Source organism: Crassostrea angulata, chromosome 7, assembly GCF_025612915.1.
Source record: "Crassostrea angulata isolate pt1a10 chromosome 7, ASM2561291v2, whole genome shotgun sequence".
NCBI lineage: Eukaryota > Metazoa > Mollusca > Bivalvia > Ostreida > Ostreidae > Magallana > Magallana angulata.
Window position 1 is genome coordinate 28,559,578 of NC_069117.1, and position 26,102 is coordinate 28,585,679.

The 26,102-nt window shown below is 33.8% G+C and overlaps 1 protein-coding gene across 1 annotated transcript in view; it reads left to right on the plus strand.

The window, feature by feature from the left end:
• LOC128155182 (GTPase-activating Rap/Ran-GAP domain-like protein 3) overlaps positions 1–26,102 on the plus strand; it is a 130,044-nt gene that overhangs the window by 27,961 nt on the left and 75,981 nt on the right. The gene's annotated exons all lie outside the window — the stretch shown is intronic.

Sequence of the window (26,102 nt, forward strand, 5' to 3'; positions counted from 1 at the left end):
TTAATTTATATATATAAATGATTAAAATTTATTTGTATATGGACATATGCTTAGATGACCGAGTGGTTAGGGCCGTGGCCACTTACTGTCAGGAGTGTAGGTTCTAGAGGTCGTGAGTTCAAAGCCCGGCATCGGCCGAGATAGAGTTCCAATAAAGTGAATTTCGCTGTGCTGTATATTTCTTTATTTTGATATCAGCAATTCAAGTTTTATTTCAAGATTATATAGGAAATTGCATACTCCAGTATTTTGCAGAAATGACTGTGACTATTTTATTGCAAGAAAGCTTGTCAAAGTAGTAGTAAACCATTAACAAATTCCTGGAAAAAGTTATATAAAATTGAGGAACGTGTCGTTTGACCCTAACATTTAAAGTCTTTCAGTTAAGTTCAGATATTATTTGAACTTGACTAGCAGACTTCAAATGTTTTAGTCTATGACGGATAAGAATAACATGCACATACACTGTATGTTTAATTCTTGGAAGTAAAAGGGACCTAGACACTATTAGAGATGAAAAAAAGTATATTTAATTTTTTGGAATCAAATGATTTATTTGTATATTTTGAATGATTCACAAAAATGTCAATGCTGAAAATCAAGTTACAAGCGAGATATTGTGGAAAGAAGTCAGTGTTATGTAAACAAAGCTCGAGTCTTATATTTGTTTACAAATAATGTAAAAAAAAATTATCATTTCTTTAACAAAGTAACTTGTGGCAACAAGATAAACTGATTTTTTTTATACCCCCGCTCCGAAGTAGAGGGGGCATACTGTTTTACCCTTGTGTGTCTGTCTGTCCGTCCGTAACAAAAATTTCTATCGCATTTATCTCAGCAACTATTTATCGCAGATGCTTGAAATTTTTCCACAGTGTTTGTTAAGGCATGTCATATCGTGGGATATATTTTTGTACCAATCGGACGTCAACTTCCTGTTGAATGACGACTTTACTTATTTTTTAACCAAAATTTTCAATCAAATTTTCGTCAAAGATTTCTCAGCAACTATTTATCGCAGATGCTTGAAATTTTTACACAATATTTGTATAGGCATGCCATATCGTGGGATATATTTTTGTACCAATCAGACGTCAAATTCCTGTTAAATGACGACTTTGTTTATTTAAAGCAAAAATTGTCATACAAATTTTTGTCAAAGAATTCTCAGCAACTGTATATCGCAGATGCTTGAAATTTTTACACAGTATTTGTATAGGCATGCTATATCGTGGGATACATTTTTGTACCAATCGGACGCTAACTTCCTGTTAAATGAGTACTTTGTTTATTTTTAGCCAAAATTTTCAAACAAATTTCCGTCAAAGATATCTCAGCAACTATTTATCGCAGATGCTTGAAATTTTAACACACTATTTGTTTAGGCATGCCATATTGTGGGATATATTTCTGTACCAATCGGATGCCAGCTTTCTGTTAAATGTCGACTTTGCTTATTTTGCATATTCACATCAGAGTGGGGTATCACTTGTGAGCATTGGCTCACAGATATCTTGTTGTTCGTACAAATACTTTTTCAACAACAAGAAGCAACGTTAGAGTGAAACTCATACCAATACAATGCATATGTAAACAATAACAAGACTCGAGTTTTGTTTACAAAACAAAGACCTATGTAACTTGTTTGTAACTCTATATTTGACTTTCAAATTTTGACTCATCATTAAAAACATCCATATTATCCATTATAGATAATAAATATTTTTGAGCTCATATCGTGTTCAAGTGCCTTTAAATGTTCCGCCGCAATCTTATAAAATGGTATAAGATTAGTAAAAGAAAGAAAAAAAGAAACAATTGCATGAATTCAGTAAAATGCCTGCCACTGCGAAATCACTATATTATGATATAGTGATTAGATTTACTTTAAGGGATACTGGTCGTCCGTCAATAATTGAGTTTTCATACCATAGAGGGAGACCTACATAAGGTGAATGGTAACAATCTCTGAATCTTACAAAAAGAAATGTTTTTTTCATGTTACCAGTTAACCAAATTAGGCTTCCGCGAAACCATTTACCAATCTTACAAGAATATTGGGATGAAGTGGCAGATATTAGCAATAAAGGACCCTGTAAGTGGTGATTATATAGTGCAGGGATGGTCTTCTACACTTTGCAGATATTGTAGATAAGGAGGTAAGGAGGTTGTAAATCAACTTCCGAGACATTCTTAACAATCACGAAGAAAATCACTGTGTTGAAATAATCAAATGTATATATTTCTGTATGCAAGAAACTTTGTGATGAAAACGATATATTTCTATGACGTCATGGCTTGACTGTCGATCAAATAAATAACGGCCTCGGGCGACATAACACTCCAGGGCTTCCCTGTCACCTAGGGGCAAATATTCTTGAATGTCATCCCCAAAGCCATGTATATTATATGACTACAATATAGATTTTAACTATCTGACTATTTGACCCTTTTAATGTAAATACATATGCGAGGACAATAATGCATACACTGTTAGTTCATACATTGGTCACAGATTTATACACATTTAAAGCAGTTGGGTATATCAGCGTTTGACTTCCAAATCAATAGACCTTCCATTGAAAACAGTTTTTATAACACTGCCCATTGACGAAAACACTGTATGGATGTGTTCTCATCTCTTTCCTCTTTCATAGACATTTGCCCTCAACATCAGGATTGTTCTAGCATTTCATCTGTTTGGTCTCTTGTGTCTAGAATCTAAATCAATTCAGATAATAAGCTAACCTCGGGGACACTTTGCCTCACTTGGATTTTCAGATTTCGACGTTCTGTCAACACTTCTTATTGGAAGTCGAACAGAAATTGATGTTCATCACGTAATGCAATTTATGATTTTCCAAATGCCAAAAGATGGCAATGCTGTTTTAATTCAGTTTTACATTTCTTAAATTGTCTAACATACAAGGAATATTTTTACTTGATTGTTACTCTTTATAATTTATCTTATTCTTTTTTCATGGGCTGCTTCTAATTTTTTTCATCTAGTTTTTAATATGACAGAAGTAAAATATAATCTTGTTCATAGCGTTCATCTACGAAAATCTGACATCCTAGATATTAAGAAAAATAGAAAAACATCCTTCGATTTTCTTGTTAAAAGGAACTGAGCAGATAGGATTATCAGGATGATATCTTTTCACTCCTGAATTACCGCCAAAATTGAAACGCTAAGATCCGTGAAATTAAAAAAGAGTAATTTCTTTTGATATGTAACAAATTATATGAATGTTTTATATACATTGGGTGGTTTCATCAGTGGAAATAAACAAATCATATCATATTGACCACGGTTGTCAGTGGCGATGAAACTCTTTAACAAAAATATACATTACGAGGGAATATGAAGAAAGCGTATCACCAATGAATGAAAGTATCGATGTTCTCTTACACGTCGTATGCGTGTAGAGCCTCACAAAATATATTGATCTTCAAGTTTCGTACCATTCCTATATAAAACTATTTAGGAGTAGAACTTTTCCAAGGGAATTATTATCACAACTATTAAAATAAACAAAACAAAGTATTCATACAAGGTGACTTGCAAAAGATATTAATTAAAATGATATGCATAATTTACATTTTACTGTACTACACTTAATATACATTTATGTAGATATATTTTTATTTGCTCTTTTGCAAGTTATAAAATTTTGAACAAGCATTCTGAGAGTATTGCATAAGCAATACAGGTCCCCTACCGGTTTGTGGAAATTGTGAAAACAATGCACTGTTATGCAGAATATCGAACCCGAACATTAAAAAATTGGAATATAAAAAATTAATTTTCTCGAAAATATGTCAACCAGACGCTACAAAAGTGTAAACTTGTTCTAGTTTGACATTCATGCTAACTTAAAGTTGAACACTGCTTGTAAATAGGCACTGTTAAGAGTTTAAAGTATTTTGCTTTAGAAGTTTCACCTATGTGGGTGTACATCTTGTCTCGGTGTGTTACTCCGTCGGGATAAAGTCATTAAATTTTAGGCATTTTTTCAAGCCTTGAGAATAAACAATGCACTATTTACAAACAGAATTTGCACACAGAAAAATAAATGCATAAAACTCAAACAATACTACACGTCCGCCACAAGTGTCAGGTGTACAATCGGATGAAATAAAATCGAAGGGTTTATATGCCTGTGTGGCGGTGCCTATTTAAGAGCTTTCAGTTTCCCCAAGAATCCTGCAAACAATACTAACACTAATTTAGTATTGACATATGGACGATGACTTTGTTCACTACATGAACATAAGGCACCTCGGGTTTTTCGGTTCATTAGTGATAGAGAAACACATCCGAATTACCAACTAAGATTTTTACGGCAGCGATTTTATTTGATATTTGAAAAGTAGCTCTGAGATGAGCTTGTACAGAATGTGAAATTTTAAATATATTGGAATTGATGCTTTTGGGTTTTTTCTACTCGTTCGATGTAATGCTGAGCCAGTTGTTTTCAATAATGGTCCTGAAAAGCCATGATAAGATGTTTTGATGATCACTTCATCCAATTGTTGAGTGTAGGCCGATGTGTTAGATGAAAGAAAGTAGAGAGTGGCGTTCCTCAGCTGTAGATCTCGTTGGGTGCGATTAGCTTGTCCGTCAGTAGAATCTTTTTTTTTGTCAATCGCATCTTTCAGCCATTTCTTGAAGTGCACCTAAGTCTCAAGGTTATAGTCTTTCCAAGACATTTTGGACGCTAAACTTAAGTGATGAAAAATGGGTTGGTATTCGTTGTTTCTGTTTCATTGGGGTATTCGTTGTTCCTAAGAAGGCGACCCAAGTAATGAAGCGCATGTCTGTATGATGAGCTGACAAATTCGTTAGCCATAGGTAACGGGCGTCGTCCAACTGTTGCTTTGGATTTTGTGATCTGGTTGAGTTTATTGACTCGGCTAGAGCAGTAACCTATAACAGCCCTTCTGACTTCACAATTATAATTACTTCAGGTTAAACGTGAAAAACCTTTTAAAAAAAGTTTTACTTACAGTCAAGGCTTTTTCTAAACTCTTGCGTCCGCATTCACGCCGCGTAAACATGTTCTTCGGGACCATGGTGAGAAATTTGTAGATCACGGATCTACGCGCGTCATGGGGGTTTATGATCAATCTTGGAGCATGCGGTACTGGAGGAAGGGAAAAAGAAGTTGGTACTGCATAATAATGCAGGATCTGAATAATTTGATTTGAACCTCATTTTAGAGTCGAAAACACTACATGACTTGCTACAATCATCGTGCCGTCAACAAATTTGTTGGTTAGAAATACGATGCCGCAATAGAAACAATTAACTAATAATAAAAACCGAAAAACGGAATTCTTTCTTTTTTAAGCTAATCTTAAAGCAATGTCTCCAATACTTCTTGGGCTTATAGAGTAATGTATCTCTATTATTGTTGTGCCTAAAGCAGGTAGAAAATATGGAGGGTATGCTACAGTCTTTGGAGAACAGAAAGGAGTCTATAATTTTTAGCACTCTCTTTATCCTAATGTCCATTTATCCTCTCTCTCTCTCTCTTAAATATATGTCTTCATTTTAGAGCTTTATATCACTTTAATACACCAGCTTGATATGCCTCGTATCTTTACCTTAAAGTGATATCTCATCAACTTTTTGCTAAAACACAGATGTCTCTTTACCTTATTGTAATATTTCCTGTGCATCTTTATTACACGTTTACCTTTATGATGTTTCTAAACTTACCGTTTGCTTTTCTAGACAGATATTTTTAAAAGCTTATCTTGTCAAAGAGATAAAAAAAATTCAAAGAAATCTAGATGTAGTACACTAGAATTAAACCTGATCATGCACACGTTGATAAAGTAAATTAAGAGAATTTGAAGATTGAAGTAAATAATTTAAGTATTGCTACAGTCATGCCTTCTTCTACCACCCTTTATCTTAAAAAACTTTCCATTAGTTGACAGGCGGAGTTCATGGGAGAGTGTCCCTCACCTTGGCTGGATGTGTTTTTACATTTATTTATTGCAAATGAAAACAAAAAAGATGAAGGTTTTGATGTAGAATTACAGTAGGCTGTATTCAGTTTTCAAAAAAATATATTATACTTCACAGCAAGATCGCACTCCAGTTCTCGTAATACGATTTGTATTTTGAACAGGTCGATGTAATCTTCATGTCGTTGACTTGTGAATGTTTCAATAAAAGAGAAAACCCCGCGTGGCAACATCAATATACCGTTAACCTCCATACCTCATGTCGACAGGATTGATAGAAGTAAAATTGAAAATAATGCCTCAGAAAAGCAATAAAAAGATTTCAGGATATCAACATTTGAGATACGAGAATGTAATGCGAACAAGAGTACTTAGAATCTTTAAGCAGGAAATCAAAGAAGGATTAAGTTTTGTATTAAAAAAAAACCGTAAAAAAATAAAGAGGAAATATATAGGTATAGTGTAATTAGAAATGTTTTGAGTGCATGTATCAAAATGATTAATTATTAATTTTTGCTATGTGTGAAGGTTTAAAAAAATAGATACTTTAAAAAGTACTTAACATATGAGAAAAGTTTTAAGGTTTGAATGTTATTACGGAGGCTTGATTGTCAACAAATTTCCCATTAGATTTCCCTAATATTTTAAGATGTGATTTGTTTAGCAATCGACTATTTATTTTGGAAAAGAAAACGTCCAAATATTGTACTGTTAAATTTGGTTTTTTACTATATTTTTATTCAGAGCTTATCTTCTGTAGGAGATCAATACGATCTTAAAATGGCCCCAACCATCGGTCCCTCTTAATATTAAACTAAGTGAGGTTTTAAGTGTGTGACTTTAAAAATTGAAAAAATTATTATTACTTTATTCGCGAAAATGGATTTAAAGACGGTAAATTGTTATAAACTCTACCAGAATAAAGACTAACATTTGCTTTGAAGTCTATGTATTTAGCTAATAATTAACCTATATGTAGAATATGAATACATATAGGTATAATTTTTTGAAGAAGGCAGAATGGTCAACAAATTGTCCCTTAGATCTTTCAAAAAGTTTTGGACACGATATTTTAGCCAAAAATTGTCAATTATCAAAGTAAAAATATATTTCAGCTTCAAAATTCGAATGCTTTCATATGAAGTTTTATAAAGTTTTTCTTTTCAAGGAGATGCTAATTAGTCAAAAAATGGCTCCGACCGTCCAGCCCTCTTAACATTTCAATATTGGTATTTGTCCTGACTCAGTATAATGCATATTTCTGCAAGAATTTTGATTGTGTCTGCTAGAATTAGATGGGTTTCTTAATAGGTAATGAAAGAGATAACTTAAAAAAAACTGTAGAAACTTGTAGAGGATTTCTTCTTTATTATAACGGCGAATTCATATACGAGCAATGAGTTATCCCTCTTATTCTAGTACTCCTACTATCAGGAATTTTTTTAATCGATTTAAGCTTTCATTTGTACGAGTGTTAATTAAAAGGCGCTTGTGTCTAATAGATGCACTTTAATGTCGTATGAACCACCGAGAAATTAAGGGGTTTTTTTGTCTGATATTCTTTTAAACACTATTACTAGCCCCGTAAATTGAAGTGGTGCAGTTTGTTTACATGAAAAATGTAAATTTTTACTTACTAGATTTTCCGAGGTCAGTAGAGTGTTTTGGAGAAAGTCTGAGGCAAGTAAAAAAACGATATCACTAGTGAATTGAATGAAGAATTTAATTAAACTGTTTTCACAGAATTTGCGAATAATTAAGGTTAATCAGTCCAAAACTAGCGCATGTTTTCCTGCGCAATAAATACACAATTTTTCAATGGGTGGCACTGTATACGTTGTTCCCAGGTCGTCTATCCGAATTTTTTTTCAGACCGGGAGCTACAGACCTGCAGCTATAAAATTCATGGCCCTTGGATCAAGGTTCAGACGATAGAGTGGAACCAATATGGCCATATAGTAAAAAAAAATTAAATCTTTAAAAAATCTTCTTTTCATCCATATATATTCGAGAAAAATTGTTTCCATGGATCTAATGTCCGGTAAACTCTCAACCGAAAATGTATGAAGACTTATATTATATTCTTCTTTACTCCCACATACAATTGTGAAACTTAAATGCTTAATTCTAATAGAGTAAAAATATATTAATCCTTAGAAAATCTTACTTTCCATTTTTACAATTTGGAGGTAAATGGTTATAATGTTCGTGAAGCCCTCTACCTAAATTGTGAGATTCGTGGCAGGGGTCAGGCCCCTAGGGCAGGTCTAATGTCGTCACATAGTGAACATGTATTAATAATTTCTTCTGTACTATCACAGTCATGGGAAATAAACTAATTGCACTGTTGCTATTTCGCTTATAATGCCCTGTTTTAAATTGTAAAACTCACTGCCCATGGGGCAAAAGATTTACTTTTTATATTGGGAGTTTGGTTACATATATGGCTGTCTACTGTAATTTCCTGTGCATGCAAGTTGTTTGCATGTTTTGTTAATTATAAGTGAATACTGAAAAAAGATTGACAGTCAAAAGGCCTGCAGTTCTCTTTTATCAAAGGTATGTTTATTCAAGGGTTGAGGAAATATGAGATTCCTTCACTCCACTCTTCACCCCATCCCCATTTTTCTCAAACATCAAATAATGAAAGCAGGGTTAATGGTCAGAAGACTCTCATATTTGGGTTTAGACTTCCAAATAAAGCTTAAAGTGCAAACAGGTGACCCCCAAGGCCTGTTGGTCTCTTATTTATCTTATACGCCAAATAAAACTAAGGTAACTGTAAAAAACAACTTATTTTAAGATATTGGAACATTGGATTGTAACCCTTCGTTTGTCTTTCTTCACAGGTGCTCTTAGAAACCAAATGAAAGATAATTTTCTTTTGTATTTTTTTTAAAGAAATTGAGATAAGGGAAGACCTTTTCTAAAAAGCGCTTTTATCACATGGGAAAAGATCACATGTTCATAAAGCAAATTATGGAAGAAAAGTATTTCTGTATTCTTTAATGATATTGAATAACACTTATGCATATAAACAATGAACAAATGTAAAAGTAACCATCTGTGTATGTTAATTTTACCACTTTTACATCATTCTTTGCTATAGAACAATATAATAAGCGTACCTGTTGGCAAAGAATGGTATCGCTTCATTACTTACATTTTAATTATAGGCGAAAAATCTCGGCCACTTTTTTGCAGTAATAATCAAGAGAGTGCATATCACGGGAGATTACTCATAACTCATAATATGGACGATTAAAATTATTTATGTGCCCGTAATCTTTGCTACAGTTACTTTGAGGAAGTGACAAATACAGTTATTTTGAGGAAGTGACAAATTTAAGACAAACAGCCCCTATAACAATTAAAGATATTCAAATCTTTTAAAGTTTTCAAGTAGAAGAGGCAATGTAAGCTTTCTCAAACTTATTAAAACATCTTGTTATTTGTCTTACTATACAGAGTTCTCTTCATTACCGTTCGAAGAGGCGTTGTCCTAATACTTATGCCCATAAAGAAACATTAAAGACTCCCTGACAATCCGTTTACATCTGGAATTTTCCATCGACTACACGCATAATAAACTGCCAGGACTCTGACTGGCCAGATCAGCTATGCAAAGAAAAGCATTTTGTAAATCACTTTTTAAAAATCAAAACCATTCATTGTCATGATGACTAAATCAACACAGTAAGGATGGTGATAATCTCAAATGGCCCCGCTGTTAGAAGGACGTTATGATGTGACTTGGTTTTACAGGGCTAATTTTGAAAAGGAATATTTAGAAGTTCATGTATGTTTAGGAATAAGAAAAAATAATGTATGTAATTTTTTCTATTTTCTGACATTATAAATGACTAAGATTTATAATAAATTATCTTTGGTCACTGCACACCCCCTACACGCGTGCCATCTGCCGTAAAGATTTTGAGAGGGTTAGAGGGCATTTTTAGACTTTATCGATTTTTTTGAGACTCCTTACTCTGTATAAAGATACAACAAATTCAAATTTCTAATCTAAAATATTTGGATTTTTTTAGAAATAGTAGGGATTATGGCTTAAGTTCAAAGGTGTAACTGACGGGTGCTTTATTTAGTCATTTGGTATTAGTAAAAGTCTATTGATCGTGGTGTTTATGTACAATAAATTTTATAAAATAAACTACCAAGTATTTTGGTACATAATATTTATTGCGATAATCAAACATTAAAATTTCTGAAGAAAAAAATTTCGACCTAGGAACAGATGTTCTTGAGATTTCGTTGAGCTAAAGAACTAACATCTTAACCGAAAGATGCGATTTAAGTTGAAAGGCAGACCAATATACAAGTAAAATTTGCTTTACGAATCATTAAACCAACTGTGCATTGTTCATTTACTATAAGCTTTGAAATATTTAACTTATTTTAAGTTTGTTGTTATAATATCTAACCATATAACTGGCTTTGTTTTAATATTTAAAGCAATATGAGCTGCAATTTTCATGTTGAAAATTTTTTTGAAGCAAATGTTATTTTGTACTAAAATGACAAAAAATATCATGGTTTTAAAATTTGTGTTAGCTCTGTTTTTGTGGGAAAAGCCATTAAGAAGCCTTAATTGGAGCAAAATTGAATTATTGTTGTCCTGTACAATAATTGATCTGCTATATATTCCTTATAAGGGAAATCTTTCTTCGGACAAAAATTAATGATTTTTTTAAAATCTTATTGATCATATAGGCAGATTTATCATTCTAGCAGGTTTTTGCAGCAAAATAAAATTCTAAACTAGAGGTACTGTGAGCAAGCTCACAATTGATACCCCCCGCTAAGAAAAATTTAATATTTAAACATTTTGAATAATTTATTGGTATACTGAGCCGGATTTTTTCCGAAATTTTTTTTCCCACACACTTTTTTTTTCATAAAATAAAATTCATAGGGGCAGGCCATCTTCAGAGAGACGGGGATGAGAGTCTAAAAATAGTTTTTATGTAGCCTGAGACAGGCAAGCTTTGTGTAAAGTTTTAGCTTCTAATATTTCCATCAATACAAGACATGCCACAGACAGAATTTAGCATTACTTAAACAATGACCTTGACCTTGCCCGAATGACCTTGGGTCAGGGTCATGACACACCCTTAGGTCATAAGCAATCATTGTGTGAAGTAAAACTTCCAATGTTTCCCCATAAGAAAGATATGGACCGAACATGAATTTTGCATTTTTTCTGCCAGTGACCTTAACCTTTCCCAAATGACCTTGGGTCAATGTCATGACACACCCTTAGGTCATAAGCAATCTTTGTGTGAGGTAAGAACTTCCAATGTTTCTCCATAAGAAAATTATGGACCGGACACGATTGCACAGACAGACGGACAAGGTGATTCCTATATACCCCCCCCCCAAACTTTGTTTGCGGGGGGTATAAAAATACAGCTCATATTGCTTTAACCATTGACTATAAAAGTATTGATCTATCTAACTAGCTCTGATTCAAGACAAACTAGGCAGGTATCGCCTTATCATCATGCAACAATGGATGTCGTCAAGTTATTGAAGTGTTACGGGGGCCTAATCCTTAGAAAGACAGTGTTCTTGTATTCTAGCTTTAGATGGCGTCTACCTAATGTAGATGTCTGAAAATCTATTTTGGTTGAGACTCTCTCGGCACTCAGCTGCTAATCACTACGAACAATAGGGGTATGTGCCAGACATTTGTGTGATTGCTGAGTAGGAAACATAAATAAATGATAATGCATAAAAAAATATACAAAAACGAAATTCTTCAGATTTCATTTATATGAAAAATAAATACCTTAAGCTACCTATATACGTAAGAGAATTCATTCGTGATCACAATTTTTATTTTTGAAATAATAATCTATAATATATGAGTGCTACGTGAACGTTACTCATTCTAGAAAAGAAAAATGTTAAAAACGCACCTAGAACTTTCATTTATTTATCCACTCAACGGTTTCAGGCAAGGGCCTGAACATGACATATCTTTAGTGGTGCAAAAAGGTAATGATGATTTGTGATATGATTATTGTTCAGTATAATATTGCACAACTGAGGGAAGATCGCTGTTTTGTTTTAGATCATAAGACGACCCAAATGGCTAGCCAACTCCACACGTATCCAAATCACAGTAGCTTAATGAAGACTAAAGTAAAAGGGAAGGGTGACTGGGCTGTAAACATGTGTCGTAAATGTATGCTCTTTTTTCGTCTCAATCAGTAGGTTGGGTTCTTTTGCAGATCAAGATAGAAATATTTTGAGTTAAAGGCAGGAAAGCATTTAACAGAAATAAAGTTTTCCATTTCTGTATGACTGCTTATGGTACGCTGTGCATCATCGGTAGGTATTGATGTTAGTTCTAGAAATCTCTACTTTCTCAAAATATGTGCGAAGCTCCGCAATAAATCCAAACGGAAGTCATTCCCTTGTTAAAGCACACATTGGCTTCCTTCACAATTATGAATGTTTCTTCTAATTCATATTTGAGGACTTGAAAAATATTTAAAATATCATCTTGGTGTCTTAAGTGAAAGGGTTTTGGGGTTGCCAAGTGATATCCTGCTTGACATGGAATATTTTAACTCCTAGGTTTTCAACATCTTGTTGTACAGTAAAATGCAATGACACAGGTGCAATCACAGTACAAGATAAGTTTTTGACAAATGTACAGTAAAATGGTAAAGTTCATAACCAAGAGATTTGCCTTATCCAGTGGGTAAAAATGCTATTAATTCCGTTACAACAACAGAAGCACTGCGATTGCATTGGGCGTAGATAACTAAATTATGTGTTCAAAGATAGGCTGTATGGCGCCAAGTCTTTCTTTCCATTCAATATTATTTCTAAATACGTTTGGAATACTCTGTATTAGAAAATGGATTTGAAAGAAAATATACATATTTTTTTTACAATCGTCGTGCAGCACTCCATCCCACAACCCAATTTTTACCAAAACATGTTGATAGAAATGTATAATTTTGTTAATTAGAAGTCCCTGTGACCGCATCACTTTACCTCAAAATAACCACGATTAAATTATTCACGATTAAAAGGAAACATGTTAGTTCGCCATCAATGGCGCAAAATTATTCCGTATTAGTAACAAACCTTATAAATGGTTTTCCCGAAGACTATCAAATGAAACATTAAATACCGATGATCTTCAAAAATCCATGTAAAAGTGTCCTTATATCTAGTCTAGTTTAACATAGTCAAACTCTTCAAATTCTCATCTGTCAAATAGTCTTTGAAAATCTTCGCTGTACTTTTCTTCAGTTACAATGTTTTGTTGCTATTTCATTTTAAAAGTTTTCTTAATTTCCTCCGCCTAGGTTTAACAAAATATCGACGCTGCTTCAGACACAATAATGTGACAAGAATTCAAAGGCTAACTATTGTAATTTAAAAGAATTTTCAAAGGGCAACTACTCCAAATATTTTCAGAACTTACGGAAGGTGGTTTTTTTTTTTATTTTTTTTTAAATAAATTTATGAATTGTTTATATGAGTAAGTGAAGCACTGCCGAATATAAGTTTTCACCAGACGGACATTATATATCCGGCTGTCACGTGTCAGTGAAAATGTGACAATTCAGTTCGAGGGAAAACAAAACCGAAAAAGCTAGTCTCAGTGTAATTTTAAAAAATGATAACTACGACATATACTAATTCAATAATAATCATGTTTTATATAGAATATTATGAGAAAAAAAATTGTTTAAAAAAAACTTCATCTGGTCAGTTTTATTTTTTTGTCACCTTGATGATGACGTCATTTGTTAATGAGGCTGGATGGCCAGCAAATAACCAATCCAATCTATTTTAAAAGTTTTACAGAATGTTGTCTTTAGACATAAACTAGTATTTCATAAAGAAAGATTTCAAACGTTAAAGCTTTGAAATTAGATTTTTTTTATTCTTAATACATAGCTCGTCTTCTGAGGGAGATTAATATAGTTAATTAATATAAAATGACCACAACTATCCAGCCCGCTAAACATGTTATTGCTTTAACGACTCAATATCTGTAAGGAGTTGAATATTTTTGTCTCCGTTTGCCAAACATAAACAGTAACGATTCTTTATCTGTTTATATCTTATAAACTATTAATGCGTATTAAAATTCAATGAAATTATTACCTTTCTTTGAAAGAAGCCTGATTCTGGCATTTCTGCTGATGTAAATAGGTGAAATCTATTACTTAGATTGTAGGGAAAATTATTTAATAATATCCAAAATATATCTGACAGAACAGAGTAGAGAAATAAACCAGAAACAAGCATACAGGGCCCAGAAGTATAACACATATATTACAGGTAACTCATAATACCCGTTTATTTGACTGTTTGCATCAACAAGGCTCATACCTAATTTAACAGAATATGCACTATCTGTTCAGTGTTGTTTTAATCATTAATATAAAGCCCACCTAACATTAAACTGATTTTCCTTGACGACGTATATCGATAATTGTGTAAACAAACATAAACGAATCAATAATTTCTATTAATTTAAAAAAAGCATTTGTGCATTTAACTATACAAAGCAAAAACTTCTTTAATTTTATGTACTCTTCATTCTGATAAAAGGTATTTAATGTACGATCTTATTTTGGACCTTAATTAAAAATGATTGGTCCGATATTTTAAATCCTTGTATCATTTTTAACCTGTAACCATAGAAATAACTCAACCTAAGGAAAAAGCATATTCAAATTTCTTCTTTTTATCAAAGGAAGATAACTCTAAAAAATGTTTAGGGGCAAAATGGTTGGCTTCTTGTATTTCGTCAGTCTTGAGCATTTGGTTCATTTTACTTTCAATGTTATTACGCAATAAATGATAAAATAAAAAGGTTCAACACTGTTATACACTGAATACCTTAAATTTCACAATTTTTATTTTTTCTGATTTTCTATATTTCAAATAACTCTATATGATTAATGAAAACGGGATCCGGATACTACAGTTCCCAGTGATAAGTCATTTTATTTAGCAGTCGTTCTAATCTGGATCCTCACGCTGAGCAAACGTGATTTGAATTTAAGTAGTAAACATTTATATTTCAGATTTTTCCAACTTTTGATCGTGTAAATGAAATGATGTGTTTTATAATAATGCACAAGTAAAGACGTTCCAGGAAGAGGTTATTAATCCTTTAATTACTTAATTACATAATCGATTATGACTAGAACTAACTACAAAGGCCTCAGGGGAAGTAAACTTCCGATGTCTAGAAGATGGTCACGTCCTGCTGAGAGACAAAAGCTCAACAGTATTGATGAAATTCAGAGCAAGCACTGGCTTTCTATACTATGATGTACATAATATCTTATTGAAGCATAATGTCTCTCAATGGGTTTAAAATAATGCTCAGTTTAGCTCACCTAAGCTAAAAGCACAAGTAAGCATCTCTGATCACATTTTGCCTGTCGTGTGTCTACCCATAAATTTTTCACATTTTCAACATCTTTTCAGGAACCACTGGGCCAAATTCAACTAAACTTGCCACAAAGTATCCTTACGCAACGAAGGTTCAAAATTGAAAAAAATCAAGGACCACGGCTTTTCTCAAGGGGAACTTAAAAGGGAATATTTGAAAACAATTTAGAACTTTTCAAAAATCTTATTCTTAAAAACTATATCGCCAGGAAAGCTAAACTATATGTGGAAGCATTCTCATGTAGTTTAGATTTAAAATTGTGAAAAATCATAATCCACGGGGTAGTGTTTGGTCCCAATGAAGGGTCGAAATTCTATTAACTAGGAACAAATAGAGTAAATCTTTAAAAATCCTTTTTTCAGAAACTTATCAGCCAGGAAAGATGAAACTTGTGTGAAAGCATCTTCCGGTGGCGTAGAATTCATTACCCCCGAAAAAATGGAGGGTCAGCAATGGGCGCTCAAATTTTTACATAGGAATATATATAGTAAACCTGTCAAAATCTTCTTACAAACTAATCAGGCAGGTGATTCTTTAAAATTGTTTAGACTTTGGTCCTTGGACGATTCTTTGGCATCACATGGAGTTCAGAGTTTGATGTTTGTTTAGGATCTTTTTGAGAACTGCAATGCTCAACATGTGATATGACTATTAAATCATCCTGTTAGAAAAAGGACTTGATAATAAACATAAGAATATCAATGGGGAAATGGATTTTTATTTATACAGGATCTACGTGTATTATACAGTGTCCAGATAGTTTGTATTTTGACTCCATTAACCTGATTATATCATACCTATTGTTCCTCATGTATGCGGTGTTGCCCATGGGCCGCTTTGTTTTTATATTAATTAACAAGCGCTCATATATAAAGTTTAGATGGTACTGCAATGTTTTGCTGGAATTTTAGTTGTAATGAAGACTTCAAATATTTATTGTTTTTATTTTTTATTAATTTAAACAGAGTCAGGATATAAAATGCTAGGTGGTTTATCTCTGGAATTTTTCAACGACGTTGTTTTTGTTAATTAAAGGCAGTTGTTTAACTACCTCAGAAGAGTATTGAACATCAACTTAATGAATATAAAACAAGAAATTGGACGATGTCCTATAAATAATGCAAAATCAAAGCATAAAAGGAAGGATTGAGTTCAGAAATTTCTAACCAACACAGCTTTCCTGCCATTTAAGGTTTAAAGATCGGACAGGGTAATACCACACTCTGTTAGGGATTGTCCAACAATATTGAAAAACGTTAATGTTCAGTGACTAGTGACGTCATTAGGTGATTATTCATTGATTCCCACAAAATCAGGTGCTGTTAGATAATGAATGGTTGTGATCATTAAAGACGGGGCTCCTTGCGTAAACAGTAGATAAATGATATTGATAACAGAAAAGAAAACAATAAGAAATGTTTTATTTAGGGGTTAAAAGGTATGATAGCCTTTAAACAAGTACTATTCTTCTTAAAAGGGTAATAAAATACCTGATTCATCAGCAATTATCCTAGCGTAATAAAGTTATTACTGCATCTCGAATATTGATTAAATTGTCAATATCTTTTATCAACTGATTTGACTTTGCACGTCTGTTAGTTTTGTAAACTATTAATGATTAACATAGTGTAGACACCTCCTCAATTGTCTAAAGGATTGGTATTTATTTTTAAAATAAAAAAATTATTTCACCATCTGCTGATAAAGTACCTTTCTTTCAATGACAAAATTTCATTTAGTACGTATTAGTTGGTATCTATATTCTATCGACATGTTTTCAGTGTTTTAAATAAATGGCATAACATAACTTTCACATCATTTGAAAGCAAAAATGTATATGTTTGCTCTGTTCTTATTTGTTCTTTTGTTTTTGTTGAATACACTAGATGTCCCGCGCAAGCTCTCTACGAAAATTGTGAAATTCGTGGCCCTGGGTCAGGGGTCCAGGGCCTAGGGTGGGGCTTATATGGCCATATAGTAAAAGTTCATGAACTCTTCTCTTCCCCGATATACATTTGAGAAAAACTAAATGCATGGTTAGGATGTCGATGAAGCCTTTTACCAAAAGTGTGAAATTCATGGTCTTCCTGTTCAGGGGATTGGGCCCTAGGGAGTGGCCAATATGGCCACAGTGAAATCGTGTTGATTAAGTATTTTCCTCTGTACTATAACAGTTGTGGGAGATAAAGGCATGCAATGTTATTGAGTTCATATTGGATGAAATTCGTGATCGTCAGGTCATGGGGGAGAAGTTGAAGCGAGGGTGTAACTATGACCATATATTGAACATGTAATTGTATCTAGGATCACTGCTGTTTGTCATCCATTAAAAATTTTAACTTAATTTAGAACATTGCATTGTAAATTGTCACATGGCAATATTGAATTGATATGTGTTCTATTTTAGAAAATCTATTTTTCTTTCAAAAAATTTCTTATCCACTCCTATTCGTCTATAAGAAAAACTAAATTCATAATTATGTAGAGCAGGTAGCCCTCTACCAGATTGTAAAACTCCATGTTCCTTGGGAAGGGATTTTGAATCAAGGTTGGGGCCAAAATAGTCATAGTGTTAAATTAATCTATATAATAGGTGTGGTTAGGCTTAATATTATGTTAAACAGTTTACTTATTTTATACATTTCTTGTATTTTTATAAAAGATATGAGAACTTACTTGAAGCTGTCTATGAAAATTTCAGATATCACGAATCCTTTTGGCATGAGTTAGGGTTAGGGGTGTAACAGTTAATGGAGTTTTATTACTTTGCATATTCACATTTAATAATTCATCACTGTAAAATTCTGTGATTATGAAGTTATAAAAAATATTGAAGTAGACAAGTTTTTTTTTTTTGTAAAAGTTTTTAATGGTTGATAACAAAATAGGCAAAACATGATAATTGATATTACAAAATAACTTCAACTCAAATTAGTTCATCGTAATACTAATTTTAATGTAGAGGTCACGATATAATTAATGAAAAGAGCGAACCTACTTCCTACGGCAATGAAATTACATCCCCACGAACCATGAAAATTTTGTCTACCCAAGAACATTGATCCCCACGAATAGGAATGATTCCAAGGTAACCGAGATGAAATTGTTCAGAAGTTAGTAATAGTGGGAAATAGTGTTTTTACTGTCATTTTCAATTAAGACAGGTCATTACAACATGACTCATAATTTATAGGACACTACGTTAGAAGAGGGCGATTTTATTGAATATCATCATCGCTCTATGGTTATAGTATCGTACTTGTGAACCGCTTTTCAAAAGTTCGAATCTGCCTGGTCCTTTTGTTACGCCCCTCTTCAAAGAAGGGAAGGCATATTGCTTTGCAGCTATTTGTCAGTCGGTCCCCAAAAGTTTCCGGTCATTTTTTTCTCTGAGAATGTACATATTGCATTGAAATTTAGTATATAAATTTGTCATAATAATATCGAGGTCAAGTTCGATTTTGGCTAAGACCGAGCAATTTTTGACAGTTATGCCCATTAGACTTAGAAAAATTCCAGTTATTTGCAGTTTCCGTTCATTTTGTTCGCAAAGGATGCACATAATAAAATGAAATTTGGTATATAGGTTAATCATTATAATATCTAGGTCAAGATCTATTTTAGGTACGATCGAGAAATATTTGACATAGTTATGCCCCTTGGACTTAGAAAAATTCCAATTATTTGCAGTTTCCCTTCATTTTCTTCGCAGAGGTTGTACTTACTGAAATAAGATTTGTTATACAGATTATTCTTATTAGTCCCCTACCGGTTTCACCGGAGGGGACTATAGCTTTCCTCTGCGTCCGTCAGTCCGTCTGTCCGTCCGTCCGTCCCTCCGTCTGTCTGTCCCACTTCAGTTTTCCACACTTTTTTCTTTATGCATTTGAGGAATAATATGAAACTTGCTGAACAGCTTCAAAATGTCAAACTACAGACCAAGTTTACACTTTTGTAGCGTCTGATTGACATATTTTTGAGAAAATTAATTTTTTATATTCCAATTTTTTAATGTTCGGGTTCGTTATCGGGTTCGGTGTGTAACTGAATAAACGAGGTCAGTATGTAGTCAGTAATAATATCGTGCGTTACTTGAACCATTCCTTTTCCTGTACCATTCCTTTTATCATTTCTAACGAACAAATAAATTCTATAAAATAGTGTCAAGCATTGTGTTGTAAATTTAATCGGCAGGTTTTTTTTGTATTATTATTACAATCGGGTTCGTTGTCGGGTTGGGCTGTTTAACTGTTTGGTTTGATTCGGGGTACAGAAGACGGTAAGAAATGATATTGTGCATAACAGTGCATTGTTTTCACAAATTTTTACCAGCGAATACAGAATAGACTTGGCGAAATTACAGGAGATGAAATAAAGAGTATTATTTTACCTATTTCCTATTTAATTTCTATATCAACTATATAGTTTTAATTTCCTCTGTTCTTTTATCTCTGATTAAAGCATGACATCTCGTTTGCAATACCTCTGAAATAGTTGTGTGCTTGGAAGCTTTCAAAGAATAATACAAACCGGTAGGGGACGTGTATTGCTTATGCAATACTCTCAGAATGCTTGTTAATATCTAGGTCAATATCAATTGTGGGTACAATCAAGCATTTTTGACAAAGTTATGTGCCTTGGACCTAGAAAAACTTCCATTTTTTTGCAGTTTTCGTTCATTTTCTTCGCAGATGTTTCCAAGGGAGGGAGCATAAGTGTTTAACAGATCTCTGTTGTTCATTAATAAGTGAATAAGATGTTCGAAAATTATATTTTTTGAAATCCAAAATTATAACATTTTTGCGCCTATTTGAATACTAGTGTAAAATTCTTACAAAATGTTTGCATCATGCTATCTATTATAATCAAGTAATTACATGTTGAATTGGGAAACTATTTCAAGGTATAATGGACCACCTTAAATTTGAACTTAGTAACTTGTATTTGCAAAACTTGGGAGTTTTTTCCGGTGTCTTCGGATTGAAACATATTTAGAATTGCAGCAGTCTTCTCTAAACAATGATATTAAATGGAAGTATGTATCGGAATTATTCATCATGTGAATTCAAATTAAATGTCAACAAAATGTTTTGTTTTCTATAATACGATAACCGTATTCAGTAATCTACATTTATACAAAAATACCATTTACTTGTGATATAATTAGAAACGTACATGTTTTTATAATTATGTATTCAGTACTGTTTTCATTCTCCATAACCCAGAGCGACAAAAATAAAGCAAAGCAAACAACCTTAATAAATGACACTGCAAATACTATTATCGACCAGGCAACTTGACCTAGCGACAGTATGATTGCTTCCCTACCACAGAAGCTCAACAAATGAAGTCTTGCAAACTGCCTCAACACGAATTCTGGAAGACCGCTCAGATTGCCTGGCGCTTTAACCAGTAATCTTTAACTATGAAATAAATCAGAATGAGGGAAAAGCTCTGGAGACACAGGGTATCTGAAATAAAATAATGACACTATATTTTCTCTAAAGCCACAAAATCGATAAATGACATAATCTGATATTTTTGTGGTTTGTGCGTTTATTGTTGAATCGTTGATAGCAATACATCGTGATACAAAAAAGGACTGTTTCACCTGAAGAATCGATAAATGATGGAAATAAAATATGGTGAATATATATACCATTGTTAATTTTATTAGCTAATAAGTTTGTTTCTTTCGACAACACAATACAAAATTCTTCATATTTGTCCCCAAGATATTAAGCTTCAACCCTTGACCCAGGGGCAGTGAATTTCAATATTTAAAAAGAGAACGTAATGGATATAATACCAACGTATTAGGTTATATCCAAAAACAGTGAAAGTGAAGAAAAATTAATGAAACTATTAATGATTTCAACTATACGGCGATCCCACTGCGTCCTTAAATAATGTAAAACGCCAAGGTAAACGCAGTAGAATCTCCTCCAGCGCCGTAAGAACGCAAAGGCATCTTCGTCCGTCGCAGTGGGATCGCCTTGAACATTGAAGAACGCCATGCGACGTCGCGCACTTTGAACATGCACAAAGTACGCGCCGTGGCTCGGCGTTCTGATAAACACGCCGTAGAAGCGTAGTGAGATCGCCGTGACAGCGCCGTAAGATCTCCAACAGCGCCACGAGAGCTTTGTCGGCGCGTTCAAGGAACGCAGCTAATCGCTGTGTAGACGCAGTGATAAGTCAATTGCGCTTGCACGGAGACCTCAAGGAGTCCTTTGGGATCTCACTGCGCATCCACAGCGTTTGAACAAGTTGTTTTCCATTTGGCTGCGTTCACACAGCGACCCCAAAGAGCTGTTGCTGCGTTCATCGCGCTCTCGTGACGTTTCTTCTGCGTTTATATCGCGCTCCCACGGCGTTTCTAGTGCGTTGTCATCAAGACCACGAAAACTCGAAAAATGGCTGTTGTACGATAGCAAGCGATGTAATAATTAACAAACTGGATGTAGATGACTATGTAAAAAGTAGCATTTGCTAATATTCCAAGACCTATCAATGGACGTAGATGGAATTCATGCCATTTGGTTCAGATGTTTTCAAGTCTTTTGTATATTTTCTAACAACTAATAACGGATCTTTTTTGTAGACCTGACTACTAAGACTTTAATCCTAGTCCTTCACAAATTGTTTAGAAGTAACTATGTTTCAATTACAATGTACCTTTTCATAAAATCAAAACAATTTTTTAATAGTTTGTTTACTAGTTGTAAATTCTTGTTTCTTTCCCATACAATTGCACAAATTAATATTAACCTACCAAGAAATAAAGAACGTCTTGTGCACGCAGTCAGCGCGCAGAAAACGCCGTGGACGCGCGGTAAAATCTCCTAGCTCGCCATGAGCGCGCGGCGGAGACTCAGCGACAGCGCAGTTAATCGCCAAGTAGAACTCCGTGGAAACGCAGTTACACGCCGTGGGAGCTCCGTAAAGCCCCTTTCACAATTGGCGCACGACCATTTTACACCACTTTGCGATCGAAATTTTTTAGCTTCGCACGAGCTCTCGCATACGTTGCACGAGCCCTCGCTTACGTTGCACGAGCTCTTGCATTCGTTGCGTACGTTTTACTGGTCGCATCAAGTCTCCTCTGAATAGTGGACATGCACACTATTCAGACGCGACCGAACGCGATCCAAATTATCGCAGTGCAACGCACGAACATTAGTACGAACGTTTTACAACGTTTTGTGTACTCGCAAAAGTGATACACGATTTATAAAGATCGTAAGATAAATCGCTAGTGTTTATGCGTCTGTTTTGCGACCGTGAGACTGTTGTTCAACGTGTCTCATGTAATCTTGCAACGTTTTACTCTCATTGCACGACTTATCAGTCTCAATATGCCATGCTTTGCTACTAGTATATATACCCTGTATAAGTATCTCTGTTTCAGAACAAAAATTACAGTATACATTTATTGCATGATGGTAAGGGAAATACATGTATGAAAATTTATTCCCTAAAGAAAAATCATATTTCCCGAGGGCTTCACCCGAGAGAAATTTGTTTTTTCTGGCGAATAAATCTTAATATTCCCTGAACATTAATGCAATAAACGTTTTATTATACCAAGCAACATATGATTACACAAAATATGTTAATTTCTAAAAATGTGTGACTTTTCAACAGTCGCAACATTAACGTCGTGATTGTTTGATTTCCCATGTAACTGTTTCACTTTCATAAATCATAGAAAGTTAAGTTAGTTCCGAGATAGAATCATAATGATTAAATATTTTTGATTTAATCATATTTGTCTACACCGTATGCTCATACCGGCTTTTTTCATTCCTATGACATCGCCTGTCACGTGACTTTCTAGACCAATCAGTTATAATAGAATAATCATATTGAGGTATAATATTAAATGCTGCTGCATATCTGTATCTTCTTGGGCTGCATCTTTTCTCGATTTCAACTATGTCTACTGAATATGGGCGGTGTATATACCCCCTCTGACACGCACGATCATTCGTACCATGGAACGCATAATCGCACGTCCAATCACATTGGCGCACGTTCAATCGTCCGATCACCTAGTCTCTCGCGCGATCCTATCGCATTATCTTACAACAGTCGCTTTCATTGAACAACAGTCGCATATAGACGCAAGATATATCGCAAGATTTAATGCGTTTACATCGCACAACGCTCGCTTAAATAGTGCGAATTTCGTACGAATACTTTTTTCAAATGCGATTATTTCGGCAGCAGTTTACGATTCATATCTAATTTTATCGGTCGCACGAATATTCAGTCGCCTCTGCTCGTGCGCGAATTGTGAAAGGGGCTTAAGAAAGCCTCGGTCGCCGTGACGACTCCACTTGTAAAATTTTCAAATAAAACTGTACACTTTTTCTTAATTTTCCTTGCGATCCTACTGCGATTCCGTGAATTTTACAACGCGGTGGGGACGCAGCGTGGTGTGACAGGGCCTTTACAAAATTTAGAATGAATTTTTTATGGAATTGATAACAAGATTGTTTTTATTTTCGTTATATAATCATATTGGTTCCACCCCAGGTTGAACCCCCTGATCCAGGGCCTATGAATATATTAACAATTTTGTTAGAGGGCCTAATGGACTTTATAACCAAGATTTATTTAGGGTTTTTTTTTTACCACAAATGTGGGTGTAGAGAAGATTTTTTACAATTAGCCTTTTCTTTTGCATATTTGGCCCTGCCAATGAGGACACATGGTTGATGGTCATGAATTATCCCTTATTATAGAGATGCTTCAAACCAAAAATGGTTTTAATTGGCTCAATGATTTTCAAGAAGTTTAAAATGCAAAATTGTTGACAGACGATGCACGACGACGGACGAAGACATATCAATAGGTCACCTGAGTGACTCAGATTATCTGAAATTTAAAGTGTCTTCACACAGCATGCTGTAAGTACGCGTTTCGAAGACTTCAACAGTTCAAGAGCTTTTAATCTACTCGGCACAAAATTTAAAAAAGTGTTGGAGGGGGGGGGGGTTGTTGCTGTTTGGTGTGTTGGGATTTTTTTTTTTTTTTTTTTTTTTTTTTTTTTTGAACGTGTCGAGGGGGTTTTGGACCTCGTTTTAATAATAAAGTATATGACAGATAATTCACAACCCTACACATACACAATGGAATATCATACTTGATAACATGTACGATAGGATAAATCAAATTTAAAAAAAAAACAATGATTTACCATAAAACATTGAAAGAACTATATATGATAAGAGTTAAATTTGGCCCCCATAATTCGCCAATTTTTAAGTGTTTTGGGTACAATAAAATGTTAACTAATTTTTTAGAAGAGTTGATATAAAATATATTTTTCATCTATTTATTTGATTTATTTGCACTCACTGGCAGTATATGACGCCAGAAGTGACGCCATTCTTTAATTCAATCAAAATCAGCCAAAAATTGACATTTTTCTTATTTATTTACGAATAGGAAATATAGAGCGCATGCTTGAACAAGGAATATTTTTTTGTCACTTATTAGTCTTGGCTAGATACATGTCTGATTAAAATATTTTATTTGTTCAACAATGCGCTCTATGTTTTCGGAAGGAAAAACTGCTTGAAAACAAGCTGTTTTACGCAAAAAATGCAAAAATGGCGGGAAAAGGTTGTCTTTACAATGTCGTATTTCTAAATTGTGGGCACTTGAACCAAAATGAATATTATGTAAACACATCACATACATATCTGTACTAAGAAAACAAAGAATGATAGTAAAATGATGAAGTTCATTTTAGGGGGCCATTTTAGGCCCTTAACATATATAGTCCTTTGACAGGGTCTTTACAAGATGCAAGCATGCATACTTGTAGTTTTAAATGGTGTAGAGTGTCTCAGTTTTAAAATATTTGAAAATCAGTCAAGTACTTGTTGATGTCAAAATCCTATAAATCAAGGGAAATTACAGAAAAACCCATTAAGAAAGCCGTTAGAGGTTACACAGGACTGGATCACTTGCGATTGCCTTCAATTTAGTCTTCCAAGTTGATGAAAGGATGTTTTGGGATGTTTATTATTGAAAGATGACCTACATAGAAACAGTTTAGTTCTGGGGGTTTTCTCTATTGATTGGAGATCTCTGATGATAGACACCATGGCAAGCATTGATAATTTACATAGTTTCCTGTCTTACTAGTCTGTTGGCACAATGTATTCCAAACTGAGTTTCACTGAAGGTGAAATGTCCTGTTGCAACTTCAAAGAGATATGTTGGGTCCTTTGAAGAATGCGATAAAATTCTAAATGCTGAAAAAATTAGGCTTTTGGCTATTTAGATATTAGATATCGGGGATTTTTAAGTAGGAAATAGTCCTTGTCTGCGGAAAGGCGTTTTCATTTCGCATTCAAGATCACTTTTACAGAAAAGAATAAGCAATATAAAAAGAGATAAAATTTTGGCAAGGCTGAAGAATTAATGTAGGAAAAACCTATGTCCCCTAATATCTGATTTAAATCGGGGCATAGATCATGCTTCGTTTTAGCCAAATGTGTAGAAATAAAATAAATTTTCAACTTTTGATATATTTTAATATTCTAGTAATAGATCACACTTGTCTAGCATTAACTAATTATTTTTTAGTGTTTGTTGGCTGCATATTTTGGTAAATGCGGTTGTTAAGTCGATCCTTGATTAATTATTGCAG